Source organism: Lissotriton helveticus, chromosome 7, assembly GCF_964261635.1.
Source record: "Lissotriton helveticus chromosome 7, aLisHel1.1, whole genome shotgun sequence".
Lineage (NCBI taxonomy): Eukaryota > Metazoa > Chordata > Amphibia > Caudata > Salamandridae > Lissotriton > Lissotriton helveticus.
In genome coordinates, this window is record NC_136068.1 from 652,324,755 (window position 1) to 652,337,723 (window position 12,969).

Sequence of the window (12,969 nt, forward strand, 5' to 3'; positions counted from 1 at the left end):
TTTGCTGTTCCTTTTTTTCCTAACAAAATAAAAACTGTTCAAAAAACACACAAAAAACAACAAAACAACAAGTAATTTTCAGAACTACCTACTCTGGTAAAAAAAGAGTTAAACCTATATGCTAGTGTGTGAAAGTTTAGATGTATGTATGTGTAGTGCATAATTGACTGAAAGAATACATTACTAGTGTATGATGAATGTGAAAGTGCAGAACTATAAGGAAGTGCTACAGCTTTAATCTATAGGGTGTTTACTTATAGTATACTGTAGTACATCTTAAGCACTTGAATGTAACAAATGTGCATAAATATGTTACAAGTCAATGCTTCCCTTTGCACTGCTAGTGAAACTGCCTGGGTGAATTTGTAAGTGTTTGTTAGGGGCAGAATTACAACCCCTTGTGCCTCTTTTACACCGCCGTTGCATCACTTTTCTGATAGAGCAGTGGTGCGAAAGATGCCCCATGGTGTGTGATATTTAGAATGTGACGTATCTGGGAGGTGCGTCACATTCTAAATCCCTGTACCAGAAGGAGATATTCCTACATGGGTGGATGTGGGGTGTTCAGGTGCAGGAACACCTCCTAAAAGATTTCACTTTGTCACTTTTGGCATCATGCTGTGTCAAAACCCTGCACTAGCTTGAAGCAGATGTAAGGATTGACACAGCATTCTGAGCATAGGGCACCCAGAGCATTGCTGGAGATGGGTTGCACTTGCAACATAACTCAAACAATGCACCACCTTTATAACACAGATACATCACACATCTGCACCGCATTATAAATATGGCACATCCATTGTGGTGGTGTCACAGTGCACAATAACTGGCATATTCCTGGGGATATGCCAGTTATTGTATATGTGCCCATTAGTGGTTTTTTTTAAAAATGTTTTTATTGATTTTAACATATTTAATCCCCCCCCCCCGGACAGGTATACATTCTGTACATTAACATCATGAATTTGACGTTGTGTTTGTCATATTTCAGTATACATTATGGAGAATTTACAAAATATATTCCAAGCATCACGAAAAACCATTTAAAGCAATAACTTAAATACATTACAACATTGATAATAATAAATCAGTTTTGTAGATCTCGCCAGTGTGTAAGAGGAGTCCAGATTTCCATGCCCCTTTCGCGTCGCCGTCTACCTTTCCGCTTATATATAGCTATCTCGATATTATGCACAGCTAAAAGCCTGGCTAGCCACTGTTGAAAAGTGGGCGGTAGCGGGTCTAGCCAAGCCGAGGCTAGACATAGCCTCCAAACAGCCATAGCAACAAATATAAACTTGTGACCGCTCTCAAGATTATCTGAATATTCCACCCCTAGTACCATTACCTCTGGTGACAAGGCGACCTTTCTATGAAGAACCAAAGTTAAGAACCGCTCTATATTTTGTGTCAAAGGTATTAACACCGGGCAAGAGGCAAAGATATGGATGCAGTCTGCTTTAGATAGGTTGCATCTCGGGCAGCAGGTCCCCTTACCGGTTCCCCATTTTGCGATCTTATCGGGTGTATAGTAAAGAAAAAAACAGGTTTTGTAAAATTGTGCCTGGAGTTTGGTAGAAATAAGGATGGTTTGAGCTAGCTGATAAGAATATAAGAATCCTTCTTTAGAGATCTTGAGTTTACTTTGCCATCTAGTTGAAGTTTTATCTAGATCGTCAGGTAACCTATCCAGCAATGACACATAAACTCCACCGATTGTATGTTTCTTAGAATGTATAATTGTCTCTACTACAGTAGATTCTTCCCCAAGTGTCCTTTGCTCCAGATTTGTGAATTAAGAAGTCCCTAATTTGGAGATATTTAAAAAAATCCCGCCAGTCTAAACCAAATTCTCCCTTTAGAGCATCAAAAGATGTAATCCCCTGGTTAGTATAAAAATCCCCTAATTGTGTTATTCCCAAATTATACCATTTATTAACGCAGTTATCTTTAAAGATTGGTGGTGGAAGAATTGGGTTATTTAGTACCGGAGTGTAATATGAGAATCGTCCTGTTCCTAATACTTTTTTTACAGCCTTCCAAACCTTTAAAACAACTATAAAGAGTCTTGAATTTGACCTTTTTGTGGTATCTGTCGTGTATGTGTCTCCAAAAAAAGCCATAACAGGAATTCCCCACCAATAGCTGAAAGATTAAAGCGGTATGTACCTCTGTTTTGTTCCCCTCTTGCAATAATTCCTTACTGTAGATTAATACACATGACCTGTAATATCTCTTTAAGTTGGGAAGTGCCAACCCACCTCTTTCCTTAGGAAGGGTAAGATATCTACATGCCCGTTGGGGGTGAGCGTATGACCATATAAATCCAGAAAAAGTACATTCCATTACTGTAAACCACTGACTAGAAAACTCTAGACAAAGTGCTCTGAATAAATATAATATTTTGGGAAAGTACACCATTTTAATTGCATTTGCTCTTCCAAAAATGGACAGGTGGAGGTTGTCTAACCGTCGTAGATCCTTTTGTATCGTATTCAGCATTGGCTTAAGATTTATGTCCACAACTTCCTCTAATTTTGAAGAAATTGTGACACCCAGGTATGTTGCTCCCTTCACCACCCTAGGATCATCCATTACAATTTTTTGATTTAGGACAATTTGTGTCTTTTCCTGATTTAACGCGTATCCAGAAACCAGCCCAAATTTCCTGGCCTCGGCCTCAATGATCAGCATTGCTACTGTCGGATCTGCGGTAACTATAGCAATATCATCAGCATATGCTAATGTTTTTGTCGGGTACCCCTGTGATATAATGGGGGTTATATGATTGTTTTTCTCCAAATAGCGAATAAAGGAATCTATATACATTGCAAAGAGCAATGGCGAGCAAGGGCACCCCTGGCGAGTTCCCCTGGAGACGGCAATTTCCTTAGTTAGGCTTCCATTGACAGATACAACAGCCCTAGGATTATTATACATCTTTTGTATCGCCTGAATACATTTCGTTTGAAATCCCATCATTGCCATTGCTTTCCAAAGAAACTGCCAGGAGACCCTATCAAAGGCCTTCTCTGCACCCAAAAGGATCAGGGCCATAGGGTCTCCTGTAGTTTCTGTTCCGTCAAAAAGTGTAATAACCCTCTGGATATGATTTATCGTTGACCTTCCAGGAACAAAACCATGCTGACTGTTGACTATCACTTTGTGTATCATAGGTGCAATTCGGTTTGCCAAGATTTTGGAGTATATTTTAGAATCCGCATTTATAAGGGTTATAGGGTGATATGATCCTAAATGTTCTGGGGGTTTCCCCTTTTTAGCAAAAATCACAATTTTGGCCCTAGACCAGGAACTGGGAGGTTCCCCCCCCGGAAAAAATATGAATAATCAAATCCCTAAATATGTGTTTAATTTCGTCTATAAATGTGCCATAAAACTCTGAAGGTATGCTATCCAGACCTGTTGCCTTTCCTTTAGGGAGGCTCTTGACTGCGGTCAATACCTCTTCCATGTTCGGAGTTTCCTCTAGAGCCAGCTGCGTATTTACCTCAAGCTTTACGACTTCACAATTCTCTAAGTACCTTTCTATTGCTATGACGTCTTCCTTGCCGTTATCCGTGTATAATTCATTATAAAACTTCCAAAATGCTTGCTTAATCAACTCTGGGTCTCTTAACTGGCCGTCCACTGGGTCAATAATCTCCCTTATTAGATTAGCAGTGACCTGTTGTCGCAATCGCACCGCCAATTGATGCCCCACTTGCTCATTGAATTCATATATTAATTCTTTTCGTGCCGTGACTTTCAGAATTGCCTTATTTGAAAACATATTAGTGATTGCTGCCTTGGCAACCGCTAATTGGGCTAAGGTGTTAGAGATGTCCCCAGTTGTATCTCTATTGCTAGTAACACTAATGAGTCCTACTTCTGCTGAAATAAGCTCCTCCTGCAACCTCTGCAGCTCCTCTTTCTCTCGCCTGTTTGCTCTGAGGGAATATGACATAGTCTCACCCCGGACCCCTGCTTTCAACGTGTCCCAAACAACCTCTAATGATGGGAACTTGGGTATCCAGTCTTTCATGTGGATACAATACTGAAGGTCGTTCAGTAATGCTTTTTCAAATGACCACAGGCTAGGCTCTGATTTAACTAGTCTAATAGTCAGTGTACATAAAAGGGGGTTGTGGTCCGATAGTACCCGAGGCAATTTAACAGTTTGGGAATTCCTGACTAGTGAATTTGAAAGTAAAATATAGTCAATTCTGGCATGCGTGCGGTGTGGATTGGAATAAAAGGTATAGCCAAGGTCATCGGTGTTGGGGTTTGAAGTCTGCCAGCTATCCACAAGTCCATGTATAAGACACAGATCTTTAAGAGAGAGCGGAATACTTTGGGTTTACGTCCTTTATAGACCCAGTCATCGTTTAAGGACCAGTTGACCGGGAGGTTTATATTGAAGTCCCCACAGACCAACTCCGGAAGAGGCCAGTGTGATAGTTCGTTAGAGACCTCATCGAAAACCCCGGGGTCATCTGTATTGATCCCATAAATAGCACACATTTTCATTTTTTGCCCTGTTTGATAACTGCATTCGGTGATAGCCCAACGGCCAAACTTATCAGTTTTAGATTTGTTAAACACCAATCCACTCCCTTTAGCCAGAATAGCAACCCCTCGAATTTTAACACCTTGTGAGGTAGCACACACCAATTTATATCCTAGTGTATTTAACAGCTGGCTCTGGGACCCTTCAATATGAGTTTCCTGCATACATATAACATTGGCTCCCCAGTTTTGTATGCCAATTGCAACCATTTGTCTTTTTTTGAGATCGTTCAGTCCGCAAATATTCAGAGATAGTATTTTTATCCCAGCCATACTGCTAATAAAAGAGTACCATGTTTTTTATCCCAGACAGTCTGGTTTCCTGTGATCTCTTTAAGTATTTCCATATTTCTTTTTGATATAAATGTACTCCCCTGTATGTCCAACCTGTCCGGCCTTCCCCCCTCCCCTCCCCCCCCACCATCTTTGAAGGTTACCTGGGCCTATCTGGGCCAGGGGTGCGACATCCGCGCAAACGGGCTCTGCGACCTAGGCTAGTTTATTAGTATAAGTAGTATGCTTATCTTTTGTAGTTGACCATAAGCCTACATTTCATAATAATTATCAAACTTAATTTTCCTATACCAATCTGCCATTCTGCTAAAAGTCCACGCTTCCCCAATATATACCTTCTACCTGATACAAATTGTAATAGTTAATTCATCTTATATATTCCTTTTACTACAAGTCTTTAAGTCTGATTTAGATTATTTCCCTGGATTTCGAGAAGCTGTCTCTGAGATTTCTCGAAGATAGTCTTCCGCCTGTATTTCGCTGTTAAAGCTTCTTGTTGCACCTTTAAATATAATTTTCAGGCGTGCCGGATTTTGCAAGAATACTTTTGCTCCAGCTTTTTCAAAGGGTCCAAATAGCTGATGCATTTTCCATCTTCGCTCCACAGTGGCGTGAGCGAAGTCCTGTCTGACAAACAAATTTGAACCCCTTATCCTCTCTTTGGGTGGTAGGTCTTGCAAGGTCGTAGATTTTTTCCCAAAGGAGAAAATTCCCAAAGCAGACCAGCATTGCCCTGGGATATTGATTTTGCTTTTTAATGTTTTTTGATAACATTAGGGGGAAGCGATGGGCTCGTTGGACTTCCCTTTCCATATCCCAGGCTTCCAATTCCGGAAATGATGTTTTGAGTATGTTAACCATTGCCTCTCTAGCATCGCTTCCCTCAAAATTCTCCGGAATCCCAAGAAACCTTAAATTGTTCCTTCTGGATCTGTTTTTATGATCTTCCACTTTGGCCGTAAGATCTCTTATTATTCCGTCTTGTTCTGTTTCCTTTTTTTGAGCGTCGCGACATCGGTTTCAAGATTCTCAGTACGAGTTTCCACCATGGCCATTCTTGCAGAAATCTCGGAGCAGATACTGCCCACTTTCTTCACAGCGCCTTGTAATTTTTCAATGGCCATGCGGTTCTTTTGGCTGTCTTTTTTCACATCCTCATGGAAGTTTTTTATTGAGCTAAGCACCTGGCTCAGCGTGGGCTCCGTTGTTTTTAGGTGTCTATCTTTGTTTTCTTGAAAGTTCAGAGTTTGACATGGTGTTTCTCCTGATGATTCAATCCTTGGGCTTCTTCTGGGGGGATTAGGTCTACTTTTGACATAGTCCATATTATTTCCAGGGTCTGTGGTTTCCTCATTCAATAAGTTTCGTTCTCTTTTGTGTTTTGACCTTTTTTTCCCCCCTGCTCCTTTTTTTCTTGATGGTGATTTTGCTAGATAATCTTGAGTCATTGGAGCCAGAGATCTCCAAAGATACGGCGCCCCTTCGAGTGCTAGGACTTGATTCTCTTGAATTGCTCATTTGACTTGACTCACTAGAGATAGACATCCCTGTTTCGTATACCTCAGATTCGGAATCTTCATCCGAGAGAGAGTGATTGACTGGGTGTGATTCTTTCCCCACTGAAAGATCTTGCGAATTAGGAGAATTGGAAAAAGGGATCAGGTCCTTAGTTTCCTGGTTCACTTTTTTTTTGGATTAAATTGTTCCATTTGTTCTCTCTGATTTGGTGTTACTGCATCTATTTCTATAGAAGCCCTTGTCTCTTGCTGGGACTCCTTTGAGTCAGCATTCCAAGTTCCTTCGCCAGTACCTATAGTTCCACTTTCCTCCAAGTTAGTTGGAGGCATAAGTTGAGTATCCTTACAGCTTATATTCCACCCCTCAGAGTTCTTGTTCTGCATTTGGATCTGTATATTTTCCCCATTATTTGGTGCGTCGCTCTGGCAATCCTTATGCAGAGGGCTGAATATATTAGAGATTCATGGTTGGGATGACTCAATTATGCCGGTATTTTTTGCAATTACCTTTAAGTTTTTAATAGTCTGTAATCTCTGCGCTTTTTTAACTATTAGTTCCAGTTTGCCCATTAGTGTTTTAATGTAGTGAATGAATTACTTCATACCGATGAATGAGTCACTACAAAACTAAAGCAGCAGTGACAGAGTGTTTGGTGGAAGTGTAAAGATACAGACTGGTCACGTGAAAGTTTAAAAGCCAAGTTTACAGGTGCATAGAAAAGGGCATTTATTATTTATTAATTTTCCCAACGCCCCAAGCGCCAGCACACCTTTTTCGAGGATAGTTTTACGATATACAAATGCTAGCATTTTTTCAATTAAGAAGCATAATAATAACAAATATTAATACTTTTTTTTCTTCTAATGATAATATTTTTTTAATGTCTTCTATTTAGATGTTTTTGAATCATCAAAATGCAAAGAACACAGTTTACCAAGTAACACTTTTTAAACTCTCCTTTATATGTAGATAATAATACCTTATGCGTGTTCCGATCGAAATCGAAACCTTTACAGCTTCACAGTCTGTAACTTTTCCGAACACGCCCAGAAGAAAAACAATTAAAACGTGAGCACGTGTAAACTGGAAAACGTGACATCTAAATAGGCGGAGCCACAGCTTCCTTACGTAGACTACTAAACAACCAAAAACTATATAAACCACACTTACTGTGCAATTAGTTTCGTTTTCGCAAGTTATTTCTGAGTCGCCAATCTATTTTGCAGGATCCGTTTTCTAGCATCGGATTCTCTTTTTGCGTCAACAAACATATTCCGGAGTTGTAAGTTGTGTCAATATGGCATAGGCATAGTACTTAGTCATAATTTGTGGCTATTTATCAATATGTAAACATTTATATCTATAAAAAATGTTATTGCATGTTTTTCCGCTTTTTCTCTGTAACGTCAGCAGCTTGTTTTCAGAAACAGATAGATTATAACAAACATTGCTCCTTTTCTGGCTCCTCTCACCTTATATATAGTGACTTTTTATATTATAATATTGACACTGTACTTCGCTTGAGAGGTGTTAGTGACCCGTCAACGTAAACCCTAAACATTTACTATCAACGTCACCATCTTCCACTTGTTTATGTGTTTGCCCCTAGAGATCACATACTGTTAATATGTGTATTACAACATTAACAGTCTTGGTGATCTTAGTGGAGTTCACGATCCGTCGTCACAAAGAGTAACGATAAGTAAGCAACGTTACCGACTTGCGTTTTTCAATCTATTTTCCCCTTGTGATCATGTGCTGTGAGAATATATACATATTATTATTCTCACCGTCATGATCTCAGAGGAGTTTATGACCCGTCACCACGAAGATCAAACTTTTTCACCTCCCGCAGAAAAGAAGTTCAGTAAAGAATTACCGCTCAAAAGTATTTCATTATGAATGTTCTGTTAAATACATGACTTCATTTTCCTTTTCTTTTTACTGTAACAATGGTATCAATCGTAATGGTATAATAGATTGTCCTATTGCTACAGAAGAGAATTGGGAGATAGTTCAGCGCCATCTATAATATAACTTTCAAATATTAAAAAGTACTTGATCAGTTATTTTACGAAACAGTAGAACACAAAAAGTATAGCTATCATGCATACTTTGTTACTTTAAATATTTAATAAACCCTATATTTCTGAAGGGTATTTTCTAATTTCTATTCTTATTTGCGGTTCCTATTCACCTTCTCCCTAAAGAATATATAGGACCTCTACTTTATTTATAAGAGTACCATCCTATATATTTTTTAGTGTGTATGTGATTTATTAGCGGAACCGTCTGCAACCTCTAAGCACTACGACAGCACGTTCTTGAATTACAAATTTGAAAAATATTAATGCATGCATTTCTATGTAATATGAAATAATTGTATTTAACTGTTTTTACTTGTTCTCTTGATCTGAGATAATGTAGTGCAGGAGTGTTTGTTGTAGTACTTCTATTCTACTTTATCTAAAAGTAACTGATGCCCTCTTACATCCTCAAGAATGTGGGCAAAACACTTTTACAAACTGTAGCACAAAAAAGATGTATATAGCCACGCTTAACAGATATTTTATGAAATTTCATTTTTATTGTCACCCCTTTTACATATACAGCAACAGTTTCTGAAGAAAGTTTATTTGTATTTGCTTAATAAAAACTGTTTCAAACCTAGACTGAATTTTTTGCTGCGCAACCACACCTCCCCCTCGGGAAAGTAAACACCACATTATAAGTAAATAGTACTCCTAAGAAGTATGCCACCTACAAACTGTCATTTTTCCACCATAATTTAAACACCACATGACAATTAGATAAATGGCCCTTGAAACATATAAAAAAATAGTTTCCCTCATAATCCCTCTCCACCACTTTATGGGCACTGTACATAGTTAATAGTGTTCCTAACCTGCCCTCTACTACTTTCTTTCCCCATACTCCTTTGAAAAATGTATCACAATGTCACTGACAACAGTGTACCGTTCCCACCCAATAAGGAGCAAACTTGTGCTCGGAACACTTTAGCCATGTTGTTCCACAGACGAGCAAGGAATGACTGCCAAACCTTCTACTTTTAATACTTCACAGCCAATGAACATTAAGCTTTGTAAAGTCCCGCTTGGAGCTCGTTACCCTAATACTCCCCGAACAGGAAGGAATCCCTAACAAAACCTTTCCACTGACTTCTTGTACGACTAACGGTTCTTATGAAAACAAATATAAATCTCCAGCACAGTAACTATTTCAATTAGCAACACATTGTGGTGAACTTCTAACCTCTGTGCTCACACAAGTGTTCCATGAACTATTACTACGGCTGTACAAAAACCGTTATATTTACTCTGGATCAGGAAAGCAAAGTCAAGTCAAGTTTAACTTTATTCGGTTATCAGATAAGAACAACCATAAAAGTACATAAAATTCATCATAACACAGATATTCATACATGGATCATAACAAAAACTTAAAATAACCCATCATAATTAATTCATTAAATAATTGTCTTCCGAAATCTAAAAACAGATTTAAAAAATGCAGATAAGTGTGCAATAGTTAAAATGTTATCCCATTTTTACAATTGTAAAAATGCTGGGCAACACTGGGTACATTCCATGATTTTCAACAGGGGCACAATCAATTTTTTCCTTGGGATAGTATAAAATCTACAGAAAAAAAAGGATTTGTATGTCTGACTGCTCTGAAGAATCGACAAATATTGTTTTATCCTTCTTAAACTTTCTAGGGCCATATGTCATACTAAAGGTCTTGGTGCAGTTCATCTTTAAATCTAAATTTGTCATAAAAGCTGTAAAAGAATTGACCACCATTTGCATGGCCAACGGTGTCCTGGCCATTAAAACTGCGTCGTCAGTATATAGGAGCGCAGGGACAGACCTTCTCCCAACAAGAGGCATGTCCCTGCATTCCTCCAACAAAGATTTTTAAACACCGTTAATGTAGATTGTAAACAGAATTGGGGCAGGGACGCAGCCTTGCCGCACTCCTCTTGATATCGACAATCGATCAGTACATTCTCCGCTCGTTCCGTGCCTGACCCGCGCTGTAGCCCCCACGTAAAGCTCTCTGAGGAAGTTAATTATGCCTACCTCAACTCCTAGGTTCCGAAGCACCAGCCATAGCTTAGAATGGGTGACACAGTCAACAGCTGACGTTAAGTCAACTAATTTTAAAAACACTCGACCACCCTTTACTTTAGCATACTTTTCTAATAAAAGATGCAGATTAAGACATTGGTCAATGGTACCTAACCCCTTCCTAAAACCATATTGAAGGTTGCTTATTAAGGACCATTCATCAGCCCATAATTGCAGTCTATTTAAAATTACCCTGCCCAAGATTTTAATGGTAGAGTCCAAAAGTGAAATGGGACGATAACAGTGGCAGCTCGATCCATCGCCCTTTTTAAAAATAGGGACTATTATTGACTCGCACCACGAGTGTAATAGCCCATAGGAACAGGATGCATTGAAAAGTTGCGTAAGCAACGGGCCCCAAAGATCCATGTTGCTTTTATAAAAGTGAACTGCAACGCCATCGGGGCCTGGTGCTTTACCTCCATCACTATCTCTTATACTCAGGATTACTTCACTTAGTGCAATTCCTAGTTCTAGCTAAACCCTACTCTGTGCCAACTCAGGCCTCTCGGTGTCATCACTAAGGGTGTGATCATCGGTAGATTTAACACTTTAAAGTTCTTCGTAGTGTTTGACCCACTCCGCTTCAGAGATGGCTATTTCGAGCCCAGCCTTAGTTTTGTCTTCAAAGAGGGGAGCATTTACCACTTTCCAAAAAGCAGCCGAATCTTTATTCTGCGATGATTTACAGAGCGCATCCCATGCTTCCTTTTTTATAATATCTTTCCTTATTTTGAGATTTTTCTTGGACTCCTTTCTTAGCTTTTTTACATGATCCGTATCACAGATCGGAGCATTCAAAGCACGCTTCAGCTTAGAGCAAGTCTTAGTACAGACTGTATCAAACCAGCTCAATTGCTTAGCCTTGGAATTTTTTGTCGCTACCCACAGGGCACTTTTGATATTTTCAGTTATAATTTTAAAATTGGACACGATAACCGAATCATCTGCATTGTCCTCAAGACTTGCTAAGATATTAAAATGACATTCTTTAATCAACTTATTCAAAAGGTCTTCAGTTACTATTTCATCCCATTTAAGGGTATATCCGTTCTGCCGATTGAGAACTATGTCCCGAACTTCCTTATTCAAGGCACTTTTTTTAGGGGGGTCTTTACCTTATTGGGCAATCTCCAGGATTAGGGGGAAATGGTCGCTCAAGGGATTTCCAAGAGTTTTAAGTTCTAGCACCTCCCCACCATATCGCGTTGACATTAATACAAACTCTATGGTGGAATTTGCATCTCTGCTGTTAACCGCCAGGCAGAACGGGACCTCGCTCTTACCAATTTTATTTGCGATGTCCAATTCGCAGGAAAAAATAATCTCGTTTAAATGATTCCCGCAGGCAGAGTGTTCAAAATGGCTTAGGCTAATCGCCTTATCTAGCATTAAACCACAAGTGCCCTTTTCTCCATATTTACATAGGTGGCAATTAAAGTCCCCTCCCCAAATTACACAAACATATTTTACCCTCCCTTCCATCTGACTTCTAATATCTTTACCCAGACTTAAGAACGTTTGTTCAAGGGCAGCCACCAACACATTATTTTAAAAATTTACAATAACCAAATGTAAATCTTTTTCGACCACAATCCTAATTATATGGTAGTATTGGTTGTTAACAACCATCTCGATCTTACAACACCTTAACAAGTTAGACACATAGGTACACTGTCCTCCTTTTGCCCTACCGTAAAGAGAGGGAGTTGCCGGTGAGTGAAAGGTCTTAAAAGCGCATATATGCTGGGCTTCTGTCACCCAAGTCTCTTGTAGACTTACAATATTGTAGTCTTTAATCGCATTCAACCATATGGGATTCGGTTTGAGGCCCGCAACATTCCAAAACATAATTAACCAAAATCTCTCTGTAAATATTGCTTCCTCCGTAACAGTGGGGTCAGGAGTACCTAGGTTATCTGCTGTCAAGATACTCAAGTTGTTATGATTGTAAACCGTAATTCCATGACAGACTTTATTGGAGACCTCTATTTCTGTTCCAAAATCTTCCCCATTATTACTAACTCTGTTGGCTGCCTTAACTTGGTTTACACTATCATTACCCATTGGAGAATCTAAAATCATGCCCAATGTGCTACAACCCAGTCAATCAACTCCCTCCAGTCCATGTAGTGTCTCGAATCTATTGAATAGGGGAAGGCAGAACTCTGGCCTATATACCATGTTTGGTTGTCTATGTGGCATATCTATACTATTTCGGGAAAAGAGCGGGGTACCAAATGTTGAGCGTGGATAGAAATAGCTCAAATCAAAGGTTTGGATCCCACCCTCCCCACTATATGCTTTCCCCTCGCATATAAACCTTACCACCCTGGGATCCCTGAAATTCACAATTACACAGTCCCCCTCCTGATCCTTGTGTCTGCGTCCCAACCAGCTCACCCTTCTTACATGCAAAATTACTACTTTTATATAGCCC